This window comes from Chrysochloris asiatica, unplaced genomic scaffold (assembly GCF_000296735.1).
Source record: "Chrysochloris asiatica unplaced genomic scaffold, ChrAsi1.0 scaffold00003, whole genome shotgun sequence".
NCBI lineage: Eukaryota > Metazoa > Chordata > Mammalia > Afrosoricida > Chrysochloridae > Chrysochloris > Chrysochloris asiatica.
The window spans coordinates 31,017,386-31,036,882 of record NW_006408521.1 but is presented as its reverse complement, the minus strand read 5'-3'; the positions used below and the strand labels follow the sequence as shown (position 1 = coordinate 31,036,882).

The 19,497-nt window shown below is 48.2% G+C and overlaps 1 protein-coding gene across 1 annotated transcript in view; it reads left to right on the top strand.

Annotated features, from left to right (window-relative positions):
* Positions 1–19,497, top strand: part of SH3PXD2A (SH3 and PX domains 2A) — a 261,997-nt gene that overhangs the window by 166,395 nt on the left and 76,105 nt on the right. The window lies entirely within an intron of this gene.

Below are 19,497 nucleotides of genomic sequence, written 5' to 3'. Positions count from 1 at the left end.
CTGCCTCACAGGATGACTTCCGTGAAGACTGCAGCCTTGGGAACCTCACGGGAACAGTCCTACCCTGTCCTTAGGGTCACTGTGAGTTGGACCCAGTGGCAATAGGCTTTTGGCATGGTTTGGTTTTAGTAGAGGAGTCAGAGGCCTGGCTAACTCACCCCACAGATTCTCACCGTGAAGCTCACCACTCCATGGGCTTTGGGGCTCCTGGGTTGTCAGAACAGCCTCTCCTTCAATCCTGACTGCTGCCCAGGATGGAATTTGCCCCAGATCCCAACTAGCAGAGCCCATCAGATGCATACATCCTCCACGCAGCCCCTCACTGTACCAATGGGGCCTGCAGCCCACCAGCAGGAAATTGGGGAAACAGTTTGTCTGAGGTGACCCAGAGAGACTGGTGGTGCAGGTGTTTGACCTTAAGTCTGGTGCTCTTTCTGGCCCTAGTTCATGGCAGGTTTCCAGAGCTTGGGGCATCAGGAATGCTATTGCTTTGACGGTGCCTGGAGGCTGAGGTAAGCCCTAGGAGACCACCTGGAGCCCTGCAGGATGGATGAGGAGGAGGCTTGGAAGCTGGAGCTAGCTGGCTTTGGTCAGGTCTGATTTAATAAGGTGGAGGCCACCTCCTGATTAAGAAGACTGGGCCTGCAGAGCCAGAGAGAATTAAAGGTCAGTAGCTGAGAGTATGCTGGACTCCTGGAGCCTCCAGCATTGGAAGAGGGCACCTGTGCGCCTGACAGATCTGGTGAGAGACCAAGGAGACAGGCCTTGGCATCCACCATTTCCTGCCCCTCAAACAGAGGCTGCATGTAGGGTATCCCCACATTGGCTGTGGCAGGTCATGAGGGGCTTGTAGCACCTTAAGGGGCTGGTGGGCAACACTTTCTTTAGACACAGGAAAAGAACTTCAGGAGATGGGCAGATCTGGGGGTGAGGATTTGAGTCCATGTGGTCTTTCTGAGAGGCGGTCAGAAGACCCCAGTGAGGAATGAAATAAGTCAGGGAAATAGGCAGCCAAAAGCAGCTCCACAGGGAGTCCAAGCGGAGCCGTCAAGAACTGCTTACCACCCTAGACAGAGGTGCCCGGCGTTTAGGCACTGACCCCATCTCTTGCTGAAGTTCTTCTCCAAGTGGCAGCCGAAGGGAATGCTCCCCAAAGCCTCTGAGTTAAACTTAGCATGGCATCAAAAGTTTCCCATGGCCTTTGGCCTTGGTCTTGGAAGGCCTCACCCCTTTCTTCTGACCCCTGTAGCCTCCAGCCCCGCTCACCTTCCCTTTTGAGTTCAATGGGGGGGGCGGGGGGGTGCATAACCCAGAGGTCTGGGTCTGGAGACCGCCGTCTCTGCTGCCCACTTTTTCTGCCATGCGCACTTCCTTCTTCCCCTTCCTCATTTCATGGCACAGTGGTTAAAACCGAAAGGTCAGCAGTTCCAATCCAACGGCCTCTCCACAGGACAAAGATGTGGCAGTCAGCTTCCATGAAGAATTTACGGAAACCACAGGCAGTTCTGTTCCATCCTGGAGGGTAGCTGTGAGTCCGAGTCAACGGCCTAGGCTACAGGCTTTCTCTCGGTACAAATTCCCTCCAATATTTTAGAATTTCTAGCTTTCAATTTGTCTCCTTCTGAACCCCCAGTAGCCACCCCATTGGTCTCCCACAGGGAGTATCCTGGTATGCAGGCACATTACCTGGGGGCTCCCCCCCCAAAAAAAAACACACACATTTCATTTTCTTCTCAGATCGTTTCTTGATCTACGGATTTCCTTATTTACTTGTTTAGTGTTCCTCCTGCCCCCCCCCCCCCCCTACAGCTTCCCGGAGCCTGTTTCCAATACTGTGACCCCAGCTCCCTAGCAGGTACATAGTGGGTCCTGAGCCTTAAAGGAGGGGAGAAGGGGAGCAGCTGGCTGTGCTACAGGCAATCAGAGGAAAGAGAGGACCCCCTGAGGGCCCTGGGGATGAGGCTCTTGGTCACTAATCGCTGAGGCTCTGGAACAGTGGAGAGCAGCCCACCACACACTGTGACCTCCTGGGAGGCCTGAGATGAGTGTGGCTCAGCTTATCAGAAAGGCCTTCCTGGAGGACATGAGGTAAAGCCCAACCCAGTCACGCGTGTCACTCTTTCTAGGAAGGCTGACATACTAGTGTGTGGGGACAGTCATGGAGCCTGATGAGGTGGCATGGAGTCAGATCAATGGAGATGCTCAGACCTGGAGTGCAGGGGACCTTGGAGAGGGAGAGGCATCACTGGGGTCAAGCTGTGCAGCTAAATGAGGGTGAGCACTTGGAGAAGACACTTTGGTCCAACTGAAGGAGGAGAGACTGGGAGGCAGTGAGGCAGGTGTCGGCCAGGGCTGAGTAAAAGTCTGGGAAGGGGCAGGGGTGCTCTGTAGTGACTCCACTGGGCATGTCCACTCCCTTCTTCCTGCTCCCCACTTCCTGTTGTGGGGGCCAAGGCTCAGAAGCCATGGTGTAATCCAGGATAGAGAAGGTAACCCAGGCCTCACCTGCTGGGATCTCTCCTGGCCATTCCATGGAGCCAGGTTGACCCAGAGACGGAGCAATGGTCAGAGTAGGACTGAGGCAGGAGGATGTTGCCCAGAGCTTTGAAATGGTTCCCCCTGTGGGAAACAGAACACAGACCTGTTTGGGATGTATGGCTGGAGTCTTTGCAGAAGTTCAGGTGGGGCCCCATTGGGACCTGGTAATTTAGTCAATGAAACAAAATACAGGAGGACTGCTATCACCCAGGCCATGCTGTCTGGCAGGGCCTGACCCAGACCCCAAGTCTTGAGACCGCCATGCTGGGCTGACTCTGATTTGGTTTCTTTTTTGATTTTTTTATAATTAATAAATTTTTTATGTGAATTGACTGATGGTTTACAGAGCAGATCATCAGTTTTACATTCAACAATGCCTTCCAATGCCTACAAGGAAGCCCAGTTAAAACCACTACTATTCAAATTTATGCACCAACCACTAAAGACAGTGATGATGAAACTGAAGAATTCTACCAACTTCTTCAATCTGAAATTGATCAAACATGCAATCATGATGCAGTGATAGCTACTAGTGATTGGAATGCAAAGATTGGAAACAAAAAGGAAGATCAGTAGCTGGAAAATATGGCCTTGGAGATAAAAACAGTGCTGGCGATCGCATGATAGAATTTTGCAAGATCAATGATTTCTTCATTATAAATACCTTTTTTAAACAATGTAAGAGACTACCATACAGATGGACCTCACCAGATGGAATACACAGAAATCAAATTGATTATATCTGTGGAAAAGCTCCATATAATCAGCCCAAAAAGACCAGGGCAGACTGTGGAACAGACCATCAATTGCTCATGTGTAAGTTCAAACTAAAGCTGAAGAAAATTAAAACGAGTCCACAAGAGCCTAAATATGACCTTGAACATAGCCTACTAAAATTTATAGATCATCTGAAGAACAGAATGGTGAGTTAGACACTAATGACCAAAGACCCGAAGAGTTATGGGGTGACATCAAGAACCTCATATAAGAAGAAAGCAAAAGGTTGCTAAGAAGACAAGAAAGAAAGAAAAGACCAAAATGGATGTCAGAAGAGACTCTGAAACTTGCTCTCCAGTGTAGAGATGCTAAAGCAAATGGGAGAAGTGAAGAGGTACAAGAGCTGAACAGAAAATTTCAAAGGTCAGCTTGAGAAGGCAAAGTCAAATACCTTATTGAAATTTACAAAGACTTAGAGTTAGAGAACCAAAAGGGGAAGAACATGCTCAGCATTTCTCAAGCTGAAAAAACTGACGAAAAAATTCAAGCCTTGACTTGTAATATTCAAGGATTCTCTGGACAAATTATTGAATGATGCAGAAAGCATCAAAATAAGATGGAAGGAATACAGAGTCACAGTATACCAAAAAGAAATGGTTGATGTTCAACCGTTTCAATCCCTAGAGAAGGATATCATGCTTGGTAAAATGTTAGTGAAAAAGAGGACGACCCCCCAACAATGGGCTCGAGCATAATGTCCTCCAGGTTCAGCCATGTTGTGAGGTGTTTCAAAGATTCATTATTATTCAACATTTTATAGTATCCCATTGTGTGTGTATACCAAAGTTTGTTTAAGCATTCTCCTGTTGATGGGCATTTAGGCTGTCTCCATTTTTTTTACATGTATCTTATAGACTGCATATATGTCTGTTGACTGGTGCATTTAACCCACTCACATTCAGTGTAATTATTAATAGGTATAAGTTGATTGTTGTCATTTTTCTGTGTGTGTATGTATGTTTTCTGTGTGTGTGTGGTGCTGCTGGATTCTTTGTTCTACTTAATTTTCTATGCTGAGTTCATTTTGATTGTGGGTTTTCTTTTTGTTTTCATTTCTGTTGTGTTAATGTTTACCAAATCTTTCTGATTTCCTTCTTTTTTATTTTGATGTACAAGTGTATTATATAAATGGAGAAAAGATTGAAGTTGTCAAAGACTTCATTTCGCTTGGATCAACCATCAACATTCATTGAAGCAGCAGTCAAGAAATCAAACGACTTAATTAATTTTTTTAACATTAATTTTTTCCCCTGATTAAAACAGTGTGTTTTATCTTGACATCTAGTTTACTTCCTTGCCATTTGGAAGTTCTGTATCTCAACTATTCCATCTTTTTTCTTTGGAGTTGACTTCTTTATACATTGATATCTTTGGTTCCTTATTTTCAGTCTTGTAGGTTTGTTTTGCTTTAAATACTTCTATATATGGAAGCGTAGTGGTTACGAATTGGGCTGTGAACTGCAAGGTCAGCAGTTCGAAACTACCAGCTGCTCCGTGGGAGAAAGATGAGACGTTCTGCTCCCATAAAAATCCACAGCCTCGGAAACCCTGTGCAGGGTCACTATGAGTCAGAACCGACTCCACGGCACATAACAACAACAACAACAACAATATATGGATTGAGTTCTGGGTGGTGTTGTCATGTATGGTAATCTCAGGTTGGTTCTCGGTCTACTGGTGTTGGTTCTAAGTCCAGAGAACATTGTTTAGCATTTTTTGTAAAATTGGTCTGGTCATTACAAATTCCTTTCATTTCTGTTGGCCAGGAAATGTCCTAATTTCACTGCTGTAACTGAGGGACAGCTTTGCTTCGTATGTGATTCTTGGCTATCTTTTTCTTCCAGAATTTTGTGTATGTCATCCCATTCCCTCCTTGCCTGCAGGGTTTCTGCTGAGAAATCAGAGCTTAGTCTTACTGGTTTTTCTTTGTAAATAACTTCAATTCTCCCGTCCTGCTCTCAGGATTCTTTCTTGTCTTTGGTTTTAGAGAGTTTGATTATGATATGTTTTGGTGGTTTTCTTTTAGGATCTATCCTGTTTGGGGTTTGTTCAGCTTCTTTCATGCTCATTTTCTTGTCTTTCATGATGTTAGGGAGATTTTCTTACAACAACTCTTTGATAATTTTCTCTGTGCTTATCTCTTCTTGTTCTGGAATTCTGATCGCCCATAAGTTGTTTCTTTTCATGATGTCCCACATAATTCTTAGGCTTTCTTTGGATTTTTTTCATCCTTTTTTTTTTTTAAATTGTTCTTATTGTTGCTGTTGTTAAGTGCTGTGGAGTTGGTTCCAACTCATAGTGACACTGTATAGGGTTTCCAAAGAGCGGCTGGTGAGCTTGAACCATCGACCTTGTGGCTCAGACTGACTTTGCAGTTCAGCGCATTAACCCACAGTGCCACACCAGGACTCTTCAAGCTTTCTAATTCAGGCTTCTATTGTTTCACATCTACTCTGTTGCCCTTTTAAGGTGTTGTCCATTTTCTGGATTTCTAATTGTAGGTTTTGGATTGTTTCAAAATTTGCATTTATTTTGTCTGTTTGTTCTTAGAGTGTTTCCTGAATTCTTCTAAGGATTTTGATGTGTTCTCCTTGCTTTCTTCCATCTTTCTGTCAATCCTTTGAAGGTGCCTAATTATCATTCTTTTGAATTCTTTTCCAGTTAGTTCTATTACCTTTTCTTCCTCAGAAACATTTTCTGGCTCTGCATCCTGGTCATTTGTTTGAGCCATTCTCTCTTGCTTGTTGTGTGTGAGCTAAAACTGTTGTTGTATTTTTAAAAACAAACAGTGCGGTTGTTAGACCCTGAAGTAAGAAATCTCTGATGGGCGTCTGCAATTCAAGGAACTCACAATGTGGAGGGATGTGACAGTAGAGCTCTTGGTCCTAGAGGGAGCTTCTATTGGCCTCAGTGTTATCTATGTTCAGGACACTTGACCTGGAAGTAGTTCATGGGGCCTCTTGATGAAGCTGGTTTCAGTGTCTGTTAAGACCACAGGGAGGGAAGCTGGAGGCAGCATGACGGGTTAAATGCTTATCTGGTGGCTCTGTGGGTTTTGTAGGTCTGGAGCCAAGCCCACCTGAATCCAGGCACCAAAATTGTGCAACTGGCCACCAACTCACACTGGCATGGCTCAGAACTCCTAGCGAGTAGGGTTTGTGCTAGGGGTGGATGAGAGTGGGAGTTGGCCACACTTCTGGTCACCAGAGGAGTGTGGAGGAAAAGAAGAAATCACACTTTTTCTGTCGCCTACACAAATCTGCTCTGCCAGGCCTCCCTCTGCTGTGAAAGCTGCTCATAAGAAGATGGAACGGCATCTGACCAGCTGTTCACCATTCAATCTCCCTCTCTTGCCGTCACCGCCCAGCCTCTTCTCCCAGCAAGCCCTCCATCCACTTCTCTAACCTTCCCTCTGTGTCTGTTTTATTTTGTCTCTCGTATCTTTGTTATAGCAAGTTCGTGTAGTGTGTCTGCCTAATTGGCCATCTAGCTGGAAGTCTAGTTTGGTATCTTTCTTGACTCCTCATTAGACTTTCTCCTCCAGGCACATGGGCCCACACTGGCCCAAAAGGCCACTCCAAGTTTCCTGGCACACAGGCCCTTGATTGAGAGGCTCCTTTGTCCCAGACTCTGAGTGCCCGCTGTGGGGAGTGTGGGCCCTTTGTGGGAAAGCTTCATTAAGTGTCAAGCTTGGCTGTCATTGCTCTTGACCCAGATCAGGGAGGGCCCATCAGCCTGGCTGCCCTGAGGATTCCTGGGGGAATATGATAGTATTAGGGAAAGCTAGGTCCTACATTCAGTTCTGTCATCCACCAGCTCTGTGGTCTTGGAGATGTGCCCTTACCTCTCTGAGCCTGGGTTTCTTCATCTCTAAACAGATACCCCAAGCCTTGCCTATCAACCTCCACCACCTGCTTTGTTGGCACCAGCCAGGCCAGTCTCCCCACATCCTTCCCAAGTGCCTTCTCCTTCAGCAGCCCCCAGACCTTCCTGGTCTTGCTCTCAGTGTTCTCCTTTGGCCATCCCACCATCTTCTGATGTGTTCTCTTGTTATTTTACCCAGGAGCTTTGGCAGTCTCTGGGGGAGGGGGTGGATGACCCTTATGGGCACTTACTCTGCCAGGTTCTTTATGCATATTAATTTGTTTTACCCCCAGTAGTCCAATTAAGTGGGTCCTAGTCTCTTCACATTACATAGTAGAAATAAAGAGAGAGAGACCTTAAATAATCTGTTGTCAGAGGTGCGATTTGAAGCCAGGTATCTGTATTCCAAGGCTTGTAGTCTTAACCATGCTGCCATGGTGGTTCTCACCTGAGGAAGGTTTGGGACAGGGATGTATGGAGGGATAGGACCATAAAGAATGGATGACTGGGCAGATGGACAAATGAACAGTGTAGATAAAGGGAGAGTGTCCCATGCCCTGCTCTGAGCAGGGAAGTCCAGGCAGGACAAGCACAGCTGGGCCTTAGATGGGCTCCTAGGTCTCCATGGGAAGCAGAGAGCACTTGACCCAAGTTCCCAACTTTCCAGCCCCAGCTGGGAATTAGGCTAAGCCTAGTGAGAGGGGAGTCCTGGTGAGGCACTGTGGGCTAATGTGCTAAACTTTGAGCTGCACGGTCGGTGGTTCAAGCTCACCAGTCGCTCCTTGGAAACCCTATACAGGGTTACTTTGGGTCGGAACCGACTCAACGGCACTTAACAACAAGGGAGTGAGAGACACACAGCCAAGGAGCTGTCTGTCTGTCTGCCAGAAGGTCTGTCTGGCAGTGACACCTGTTGTCTTTCTGTCTCTGTTTCTCTCTTTGTATCATACACACTCAGACTAGGCGCCCCTTTGCAGATGGCACCAGCATAGTGTAGGAAGCAACGCAATCCTCAGTCTCCTTTGAATCAAGTCCCCATCACAGCCCATACAGGGAGAACCAGGAACAGATGGCAATCTGATGCTTGATGCTGGCTGAATCACTTCCCTGGACAAACAAATCTTTTGTTATCAATATCATACTGCGTTTCTGCCACCGAATAGGCTCTTCTAAAAACCAGTGTCCTTTACTTGTGATCTGACTCTGCTGCAAGGCCTGTTCCCTGGAGGCCACAGCCTCCCAGAGTGTCCTCCCCCTGACCCTGCTCCCAGCACACACAGCCAGAGATGCACCCAGACAACACCCAGACATACACACAGATATAGCCTCTCTTCCTACATCCATTCCTACGTCTGCACTCTTACTCACATCGTCCCTTCTACCCCATTCCCACTTCTTGCCTCTGCTCTAACCTTCTGAATACCTTCATCCTTCAAGGGCTCCCTCTAGTGTCCCCTCTTCTAGGCACCCCACACCACTCTGACTCCCCTGCCTGGATTCCTGTAGAATACATCCATCTGTCTAGACTTTGGGAGCCCTGGTATGGCGCTGCGGGTTAATGCTCCACACTGCAAAGCCATTTGACCTGTAAGGTTGGTGGTTCAAGCTCACCAGCTGCTCCTCGGAAACCCTATACAGGGTCGCTATGGGTCGGAACTGACTCGATAGCACTTACCAACAACGCACAAAACAGCTTGTGTGTTTCCTTTCCTGTGTGCATGTCCTGTTTCTCCAACTGGATGGTGCATTCTCTGAGGACAGGAACATGTCTTCTGCCATTCTCCTGCATCTGACCCTGACTGGGTGTACAGCAAGCCCTCAGTGAAGACATGGATGGATAGGTAAACGGGTGGATGGATGGATGGACAGATGAACACGTGGACTTGGAGAGATACAGGCCTCCAAACATAGAAGACCCTGCTCTCATAATTCATAGTTGAACCCCATGACCACATTATTTTACGCTTATATTTTATTTTGAAATATACACACCAGAGCATACACTCACTGAGCTATTTTTATGTGTGTACTTTATTGACAGTGGTTCCATTCATCACACTGTGTCACCTTGCTTACTGTCTCTGTCCCTATTATTTCACTACAGTTCCTCACACTCTCTGCCTTTAATAATCTCATCTGGGTTCAGAATTATTATTGTCATTTCAGCCTCATAACCATCATTCTCTAATAGGGAGCAAAGATCAAGACAGACATTCTTTATTGAGGTAATTACTGCTTAGCTTAAAAATGACTTCATAGGATAGGTTCTGCTTAAAGTTCATACGTTTTTTCCAGGTAGTAGATTCGGGGGTCCCTCCAGGCTCAGTGTGGCCAGTTAAGTCTGGTTTCCAATAGGAATGTGAAGTTCTTCTCCTCATTTTTCCTCATTTTGATCAACTGGATCCCTGATCAAAACATTAAGGAATGGTAGCCAGGCACCATCCATATCTTCTAGTCTCATGGCAAAGGAGGCTGTTAGACCTGCAGTCCAGATCCATCTGTGATTCCTTGGTCTCCTAGGATCGCATTTTGTCACTGCCCCTTATATGGTTCTCAGGTCTGGCTGTGGTCCCCTGAGAGTAGGACATGGGAGCTGTCCATGGCCTACTGTGCTGAGCTGACAATCCCATAGTCATTCCAGAAATGAGCACTGTATTTCTGCTTTCCCATCCTCCACGTCAAAGAGCTGTGCTTATGAGAGTCAGAGTGGAACTCCTTGGAATAAACACATAGGAATTCAGGCTCTTCTGTTTCCATGGCTGGATTGGCATCCTGGGTGATGGGACCAGGGTCTTATGCCCATACCTTTGTTTGAGTGGGGGACCAGCCAGTACCTTCCTTATCTTGGCTAGCATCCACACTCCATATCTATTCCATTTCATAGACCCAGGCTGTTGGCCAACGGTCTTTTCCTTGTACCAGATGCTGGCCTAAGTGCTCTGCATATTCTCTCCTGAATTCTTCACAGCTCTGTAAGGCCTGGACCATTCTTACCCGCCTTTCACAACTGAAGGTACAGAGAGCTTCAGCGAGACGTTAAGTGGCAGTTTGCCAACGCACTGATAAATGGCTGTACCAGTGTTCGTACCAGCCACATGGACCTCTGCTCTGAGGCCTGGACGTGGTGAGACCCATTCCCAGGCAAGGACATGCCTGGGGCCTTGGCCCCCATATGTCGTGGGTCAAGTCAGAGGAGACAGACAGACAGATAACGCTTTGTCCTTTTGCTGTGGTTGCAGCCAGGCAGAGACCCTCTGAGTGCTGGAAAGAAGTAAATTGCTAGAAGGAGGGGGAGGTTTCAGGGGTCTGTAAGGCCATGGGACACCAGCCTGGAGGGCCCGAAACTGCTTCCCTCCCCTGGAATTCTGATTTTTCACCAGGGGCAGGAATTCTGGCCTCTTTGGGCTGTCTACATGCTCACAATGGGACCCATTCTCAGCACCCTGGAAAAGAGCCGCTGCAGAGAAAGGAGATTCTTGTTGAACACAAGAACCCTCAAGGCAGCCATTGAGACCAGGGAGAAGGGGGCAGAGAAGGGCATGCCTGTGTGTATCCCGCTGGAGTCCTATCTCTCAAGACCATGTCGTGCAAAGGCTCTCAAAAGCCAGCTAGGAGTAAAGGGGGTGAAAACTCCCCAGCCTTCTACAGACCTCAGCTGACCTCAGGACGATGATGCAAGCACTTGAGCATGCGCAGGCTGGTTGTGCTGGTTTTACACAGAAAGTTCTCACAATGGCCCTGACCCAGACCAGGCTCGGTTTAGGGATGAGGAAACCAAGGCTCAGCGTGTGCCCATGTTGTTAGAACTTTCTGCTTGTGACCCACAGAAAGAAATGAATTTTACATCCAGTGCAGTACAGACAGATGGATGAGTGGGTGGGTGGGTGGATGGATGGAGTGAAACCTGTGAGACCCTGAATTCAACAGGCCTGCCATGTTTCCTGGGTCTCAAAAGTTATTTACTTTTGACAGGGTACAGTCCTATCACTTTTCTATTGCTTGTTTCAGTGGGAAACATTTGAATTTTCTGTTTCTGATGGGTTTCTGCCTTTATATAGGTTCCAGCTTTCACAGTTTTTACTGTAAATAGTTAACCTGCTCATTTCTAGTCCAGCCTATCTTTTAAAAATGCTTTTGGGAACCTATTAAACTGATTTTGGAACTTGCTATTAGATGGTGACCTTATGGTACACCAGCCTCAGAAGGACCTGAGCCTGCTGATACTCAATGCTGGCCTGGTCCCACCTTCTATCCTGTTCCCTGCCCCGAGATGCCCACCCTCCAGCTGGGCTCTGACCACATCACTCCCTGATTCTGGAACCTTCTAAATTTCACTACCAGACATCAAAGCCTCCCCAGCCTGGCCATCAGCTGCCTGCTGTCTCACCTTCTCCAGCACATTTCTCCTTTTTTGGAGCTGCTTTGCCTAAGAGCACATTTCTGCTCCCATTCTTGAACTTCCATCCTCTTCACCCTTTCCATGAATCTAACTTCACCCCATCCTTTGAGGCTCAACTGAAGACATCCTCCTCTAGAAGCCCCCTTGAATGCCTTTCACTCCCCAGGACCTCCCCTTTCTCTGTACTTGGGGAGTGCAGCCCCCTCACATGACTCAGCAAAGTCTGTCTCCCAACTGCATTCCAATCATTTGGACTAGTAGCCTATCACATATCTCCCCTGTGCCCTGTGCAGACTTTCCCAAGGCAGTCTGCAGTAGGGGCTGAGCACATGCTCATTGGCTGGTGGCAGTGGTCGGCATGGTCCTCATAGACCCCAAGGGCTCAATGTCATCTCTCTGACCAAGGTTGCATACCAGCTTTGTCCCCTTATATTCTAGTACCACCCAGGTTCCCAGGAACCACTTGGCCCTCAAGGTCACTCATAGTCAAACATCTGGCAACACCACTACCTCTTAAGCGGTTCCCATGGCAGCAGGCCCTGCAGACAGGTGTCCTGAGCTGAGTAGTGAATGTCAGCCAGCAGACAGGAGAGTCAGTATGTGCACATCCTCTCTGCCAGGCACTAGAGTGCACCCGAGGGGGCCAGGCTGAGGGTCCCGAGGCATGGGTTAGGAAGAGGGGATACACCAGCAGCAGAGCACATACTGATGGAGCAAGACTGGGAGGGGTGGCGGCAAGTAGAGAGGATGCATCTCCTCCAGTTTCATCAGCATCTCCTGGTAGCCTTTCTCTGCATCCTCCAAAGAAGCCAGCCTCCATTCCTTCTCTGTGCCTCACCTCTGCAGCTCTTCCTGACTTCACATCTTGCTCGGGAAACTGCGGCCAGCGAGGTGTATAGTGCCCAAAACAGACAATGCTGTATATATATATGCTGTGGGTCAGAGTGGTGATGATTGTGTGCCACTGAGTTGGTTCTGACCCATAGCGACCCTGTAGAGGGTTTCTGAGGCTGTAAATCTTTAGGGGAGCAGAATGCCTCATCTTTCTCTCACAGAGCAACTGGTAGATTTGACCAACTAACCTTGTGGCTAGCAGCCCAGCTCATAATCCACTATGCAACCAGGACTCCTTATAGGTCAAAACAGAACGACCCTATGGGGTTTCCAAGGCTGTGATCTTAACAGAAGCTGACTGCCACATCTTTTTCCCACAGAGCAGCAGCTGGTGGATTTGAACTGCCTACCTTTCAGCTAGGAGCTGGACACTTAACCATTATGTTACTAGGGCTCCTTCCCTTCCTAGCACTTTGGAGTGTTCAAGGAAATAGGGAGGGCAAAGAGCAGGAGTCCTGTGCAGAAACAGGTGGTTAGCACACCTGGATGTTAAATGCCTTTCCCACCCCTCCGCCAATCTCACCCTCTTCGTTGTGTCCAACACCAGCCCTCCACTAAAGTGTCGGGTGGCATGTCTCACTAAGAGAAACCAAAGGCCAAACCGAATGAAAATACGGAGTACTTATTTAGGTTTGGGGCTGTGAAAGTTGGCACGCTGAACTTGCCCCAATAAATGAGTCCAAGAGAGTATGCCAATTCTGATGGGTCAGTGTCACCCTGAAACTGACTATTTTTGAAAGAGTTCTATTCAAACGGTCAATGTGTAGGAGTGGGCTTTGTACATAAAGCTAGGCAGAACCCTGGCGGGATTATGGTATCTTAAAGTACAAACTCTGAAAATAGGCCTAGAATCTCCCTTGCTCAGGGCTATACTGGCAATATCCTAGTGAGGTCTTTAGGGAAGAAGCCTTTTCCTGTGGTGTTAAGGTGGTCTGCAGAGCCCAAGGTTAAGCCTTTGCTGTCAGGGTAACAACTGAGGTGGGGTCAGACCAGTTCAGGTATGAATAATAATAATAGCAAGTATATATATATACAGCATTGTCTGTTTTGGGCACTATACAAAATTCTTTATGACTATTGTACATTTCTTCCTTCCTGGACCCTGAAGGGTGGTACTGTTTTTATCCTCATTCTACAGATAGGGAAACAGGCTCAGGAGGAAAGGCAACTAGCCAAAATCACCACCCAGCTAGAGAGCAGCAGAGACCGGAACTGGAGACTGCTTCTAAAACCTGCCCTCACTCAGAACAGACTGCATCACTCTATGAGGAAGAGCCAAGAGATGAAGTGTTTATTTATGTCACGTGGGGCGGAGGACGAGGAGGTGTCTTAGGAGTGAGTCTGTATAGATGGAGGAGGGGATGGGGTGCTGAGACCCTGAGGAGGGAACTTAGCTCCTGTTCCCCAGCTAATCCAGACCTGTGGACCTCAAGATGCTAGACCAGCCCTATTTACCCAGAATTTTTCCAGTTCAGTATCTGACAGTCCCCTATGCTGGGTAGATGGTCACCTTGCCCATGCCCCTAACCACTCCTGGCTTAGTTGCAGAGAAGCTGTGTAGGCTGATGGACAGAACTTTTCAATTACATTAGCCCTTGGCAGCGCTAGAGGGAGACACTAGCCAGTGGCCACCCTTCCCCTCTCCTCCTTCCTTGGCTCCCCAGGAGATAATGATTCAGCAGCAAGTCGGAAACAGGCTAGACTGTGACTTACCAAAGTGGAGTCCTGGACAGGGGCTGTCAGCACCAGCTCAGGGCAAAAACTGGAGTAGCGAGGATAGGGTTGCCCTGTCCCTGTCCCTGTCCCTGCTGTCCTTCCCAGGCCAATAGTGGTGGTCATAGGACAGTGGGAAGTGAGTGTGCTGGGGACGGAGGCCAGGGAAGCCCCACCTTTTCCCCCCATGCCCTAGTATATGTAGAGATGGAGGAACCCCAGTCACTGGATACCTAAGCAGCTTCATATGTTCAGCAGCTAAAAATATGCGATGGCTTTGCTAAGAAATGTCCAACCGGAAACCTCCAAGAGGATTCCAATTAGGGCAGTGCCTGCTCTGGTTGGAGGCCAGATGCTGTGTGAAGGATTCCTAGGCCTCCCATTCCCACCATTCAGTCTCAGCCTGAACCCCTGCCTCCACCCTTCAGGTCCCTCAGTCCCCTCCCTCTGCTTCAGGGTTGGTTGTGTTTGGAGATTTATCTTAAACCCAGAGCAAGGCCTTCATTCTCTGCTCAATCCCAGCCTTACCCACTCACTGTGTGACCTTGAACAAGTTGTCTCACTTCCCCCAAGTTTTACCTCACCTGTAAAATGAGGAAACCATGACCAGCTGCAAGGGGTTAAGAAGAACTGGTTGAAAGGTGCGGCTGAGGGATTTATCGCAAAACTTCCTTGGCATAGCAAACACATGGTTTTTACTTAGCATAATTGTTTATTAAGGATGGAGGCTAGATCTTGTGATGAAGATTATAGTGGGGGGACTGGAGTCACCCCCCCCTTGGCACTGCTTTACCCACCTGTCAGGGTTATAGTTGAGGGGTGGCAGGGGAGCAAAGACTGGTTCTCAGCTAACCTTGCCCAGCCTCAGACTCCCCAGGGAGCCTGGTTAAGATGCAGACAGTGCTGTAGGTTAAGGTAGGGCAGTCTGAATTGTTATCCTGCTCCAAAGATATCTCAGATAGGTGGCCAGGCTGAGGATCACTGATGGCTTGCCCAGGGTCCTGGCACAAAGCAGGCACCTAACCCATGTGGATTGTGCCCCCTGTAACACAGGGATCTACCTGCAACTCACTGGCACAGAGGCAGAGAAGGTGACCTCACTGTGCCACGTGGGGCCAGCAGAGCCCTTGGCTCACTTACTCCAGGAAGCCACCCCTTGTATGGGCTACTGGCAGCCATGGGGATAATGTTGTTGTTAGGTGCCATCAGGTTGGCACCAACTCATAGCAACCTTAGGCACAGCAGAACGAAATAATGTCTGATTCTAAGCCAACCTCACTTCTGTTGCCACACTTGAGTCCATTGATGCTGCCACCTGGCCAGTCCATCTCGTTGGGGGTCTTCCTCTTTTTCTCTGACCTTCTACCTTACCAAACATTATATCCTTCTCCAGTGACTGGTCCCTCCTAACAATAAGTCCAAAGTATGAGAGACGAAGTTTAGCCATCTTGGCCTCTAAGGAGCACTCTGGCTGCACTTCTTCCAAAACAGATCTATTGGTTCTTTTGGCAGTCCATGGCACTTTCAGTATTCTCTTCCAACACCATAACTCAAAGGCATCAATTCTTCTACGGTCTTCCTTATTCACTGTCCAGCTTTCACATGCATATGAGGTTATTGAAAATACCATGGCTTGGGTCAGGAGCACCTTAGTCCTCAAGCTGATATCTTTGAGTGTTGAAGAGCAAAGATAGGGATGATAGCCAGGGGGTATTCTGCTATTTTGGTCTGGGCTCCTAGGGCTTTTCCTACCAGGCAGGACCAGCTGCAAAATGGGTGGGACAGTGGAGGGTGGCTCTTCATTGCCACCCATTCCCTGCCCTGCCCTGGCAGCCTCTGCCTCTCTGCAAAAAAGCCTGAGAAATGAATTCCCTCTCTGGGAGTGTAGAGTCTTCCGGGCATGGCACAGCTACTGTAGAATACCTCCTGTCTGCTGGGAATTCTCCCCAGAACCTCAAGGGGACACAGCCCGCCAGCCCAGGCTGCAGTCTCTCCCCAGTCTTCTTTGCTGCCCCCCCTCCCCCCAGGGAGACAAGCATGCCTTTACTAAGGTCTTTCCCTGAAAGGGGGGTGGGAGGGAGTATATGGCAATGGGGGATGAGAAAGCAACAAGCAGAGATGATGGACTATCTTATTTCTCAACTCTGGAGATAAGCAATTCTCCTTACCTCCCCCCCGCCCTCCGCAATTGTCATTCCGTTGGGAGCTGTGGCTGAACCTCTGTTTCCTCATCTGTAAAATGGGAATAATAGGACTTCTGGTGTGGTGCTGTAGGGTCAGCACTGGACTGTAAACCACAAGGTCAGTGGTTCAAACTCACCAACTGCTCTTTGGAAACCCTATACAGGATCCCTATGAGTCAGAAGTGATTGGACGGCACTTAACTTCCTCCAAATACATGTGAGGATTGAAAGAAACATGGAATACCAAGGGGGTTCTCAGACAGGTGGTTGTTGTTGCTAAGTGCTGTTGAGTCGGATCTGATGCATAGAAACCTTATGCACAACAGAATGAAACACTGCCTTGTCCTTGCCAACCTCACAGTTGTCACACCTGAGTCCATTGCTGCTGCTATTGCTGCACCAATCCATCTCGTTGCCGGGAGAGGGTGGTCCCTTCTTTTTCCATTGACCTTCCACTTTGCCAAGCATGATGTCCTTCCAGATAAGTCTGAAGTATGACAGATGAAGTCTGGCCATCTTGGCTTCTAAGGAGCATTCTGGTTGTACCTCCTCCAACACAGATTTGTTTGTTCTTCTGGCAGTCCATGGTACTTTCAATATGTGTATATCAGAAATGCAGGTTCCTGGGTCTTACCCACAGCATTTCAATTCAGTGGCTTCTGAGCTCAAACTTCAAGAAATGTGGGAATTTAAGAGAGGACAAGACCCTCGTCTCTGACTATGTGGCCTGGATTACCTGGGAACTTAACAAACAGCCCCCAAAGCCCAGGCCAACTCTGATATTGTGGGTAGGTGCTGTCGGTTCCGACTCATAGCCACCCCTAGACCTCCAGAATCCGAATCCTGGGAAGTGTCCAAGACTTGACTCCTCTTCCTGCCCTGGATACCTGCTCTTCCTTCCTCCCTGAGACCCCCTTTCCAGTTGGCAGACCTCACTGGCCAATTCACTTAGACCGAAGACAGGCACCTGGCGTTGTCTTTGGAGCAGGGACATGGAAGGCATTTCCTTCCAGGCTCCAGACTGGTCCCATCAGTCTGTTTCCTAAGTGTTTACAAGAATTTCCAGCATTTTAGGGCCATATGAGGCCCAGGTTAAGGGAGTGGTTCATCTTCCCCAGTTCCCTAAGGAGCAGGGTGGTGATGGGTGGGGAGGGGTCACAGGCAGGAGCAAGGTCATGAGGCTAAGTGTTTTCTCAAAAAGCAGGATTTGGGAAATACTCCTTGTCTAACTGGCTGGAGGGCAGGCTCAGGCTTGGATGAAAACATAGACATTAAATTCAACACTCCAGTGCTTATCCTACAGCTCTAATCCAGGGCTAGGGTGGGTGCCTAGGGCAAGTCAATGGAGCCCAGGTGGTCCAAACAACAACACATTGCCATGGATTCAATTCCTACTTACACCAATCCTATGGGACAAAGTTAATGAGTCTTCCTCCAATCCTGATGCCGCGTTTTTCTTCATATAACCCAGCTTCTCGAATTATTTGTTCATTAACAACCTGCGATATGCAGATGATACAACCTTGCTTGCTGAAAGTGAAGAGGACTTAAAACATTTACTGATGAAGATCAAAGAGCACAGCCTTCGGTATGGATTACATCTCAATGTAAAGAAAACAAAAATCCTCACCACTGGACCGATAAACAACATTCTTATCAATGGAAAAAAGATTGAAGTTGTCAAGGACTTCATTCTTCTTGGATCAACACTCATGGGAGCAGCAGTTAAGAAATCAAACAACGTATTGCATTAGGCAAATCTGCTGCACAGGAACTTTTTAAAGTGTTGAAGAGCAAAGATGTCAGGTTGAGGACTAAGGTGCGCCTGACCCAAGCCGTGGTATTTTCAATAACCCCATATGCATGTGAAAGCTGAACAGTGAATAAGGAAGACTGTAGGAGAATTGATGCTTTTGAGTTAATGGTGTTGGAGGAGAATATTGAAAGTGCCATGGGTTGCCAAAAGACCCAATAAATCTGTTTTGGAAGAAGTGCAGCCAGAGTGTTCCTTGGAGACCAGGATGGCCAAACTTCATTTCTCATATTTCGGGCATATTGTCAGGAGGGACCAGTCGCTGGAGAAGGATATCATGTTTGGTAAGGTGGAGAGTCAGAGAAAATCAGGAAGACCCCCAATGAGATGGATTGGCCAAGTGGCAGCATCGATGTACTCAAGCATGGCCACAGTAGTGAGGTTGGCCCAGGATCAGGCAGCTTTTCGTTCTGCTGTGCATAAGGTCACTATGGGTCCGTACTGACTCGACTCGATGGCACCTAACAACAACAATGGGACAAAGTGTGGAGCCCTGGTGTGGCACTGCTGTTTAATGTGTCAGATTGCAAAGTCGGTTTGAACCACGCTTGGCAGTTTATGTTCACCAGCCACTCCTCGGAAGCCCTATATAGAGTTGCTATGAGTCAGAACTGACTCCGCAACACTTAACAACAACAACATAGGACAAAATAGAACTGCTACATAGGGTTTCGCAGACAGCCTCCCCTTTTCCCATCAAGTGGCCACCAACCTTGTCAGTTAGCAACCCAAAGCTTGACCCACTGTGCCCCCAGAGTTCAGCTGTTCCCTGGGTGGTCCAGGGTGGGTAAATGAAGCAGGGAGGGGGGTTAAGTGCCTACAGTCATCAGCAATAATTGTCAGCCCAATGTCCATTGATTAAACTCAACTTCCTCCCTACAATCACTATTTATTGATCACCTGCTGCCTGGAGGAGTGAGCCACAGTGCACCCTTAAGGAGCCTTTAGTCTGGGGTGGGGGCAGACTGCAACCAACATGTCAGTACAAATTTGAAAGCGGATAGATGCTCTTCTATATATGAGTGAAGGAAGGCATGTTGAATCGGCGCTGGACTTCAAGGCTGAGTGGGAACCAGCTGTGTATAGAATTGCGGAGGGGAAAAACCGGGTGAGAGCGTGGGTTAGGGGGCAGGGCCAGGCACATAGCATGTTCTAATGACCACCCTCCTGGGCCTCAGTTTCCCTGAGTACAAAGTACGTGAGAACCTACAATTCCCTCCCCCAACCGCTGAGGATTGGGGCAAATGCCTGCATGGCACCAAGCAGGTGGCCTGAGAGAACCCCCTCACCTCGGGGCGGGGCGGGGCTGGGCGGGG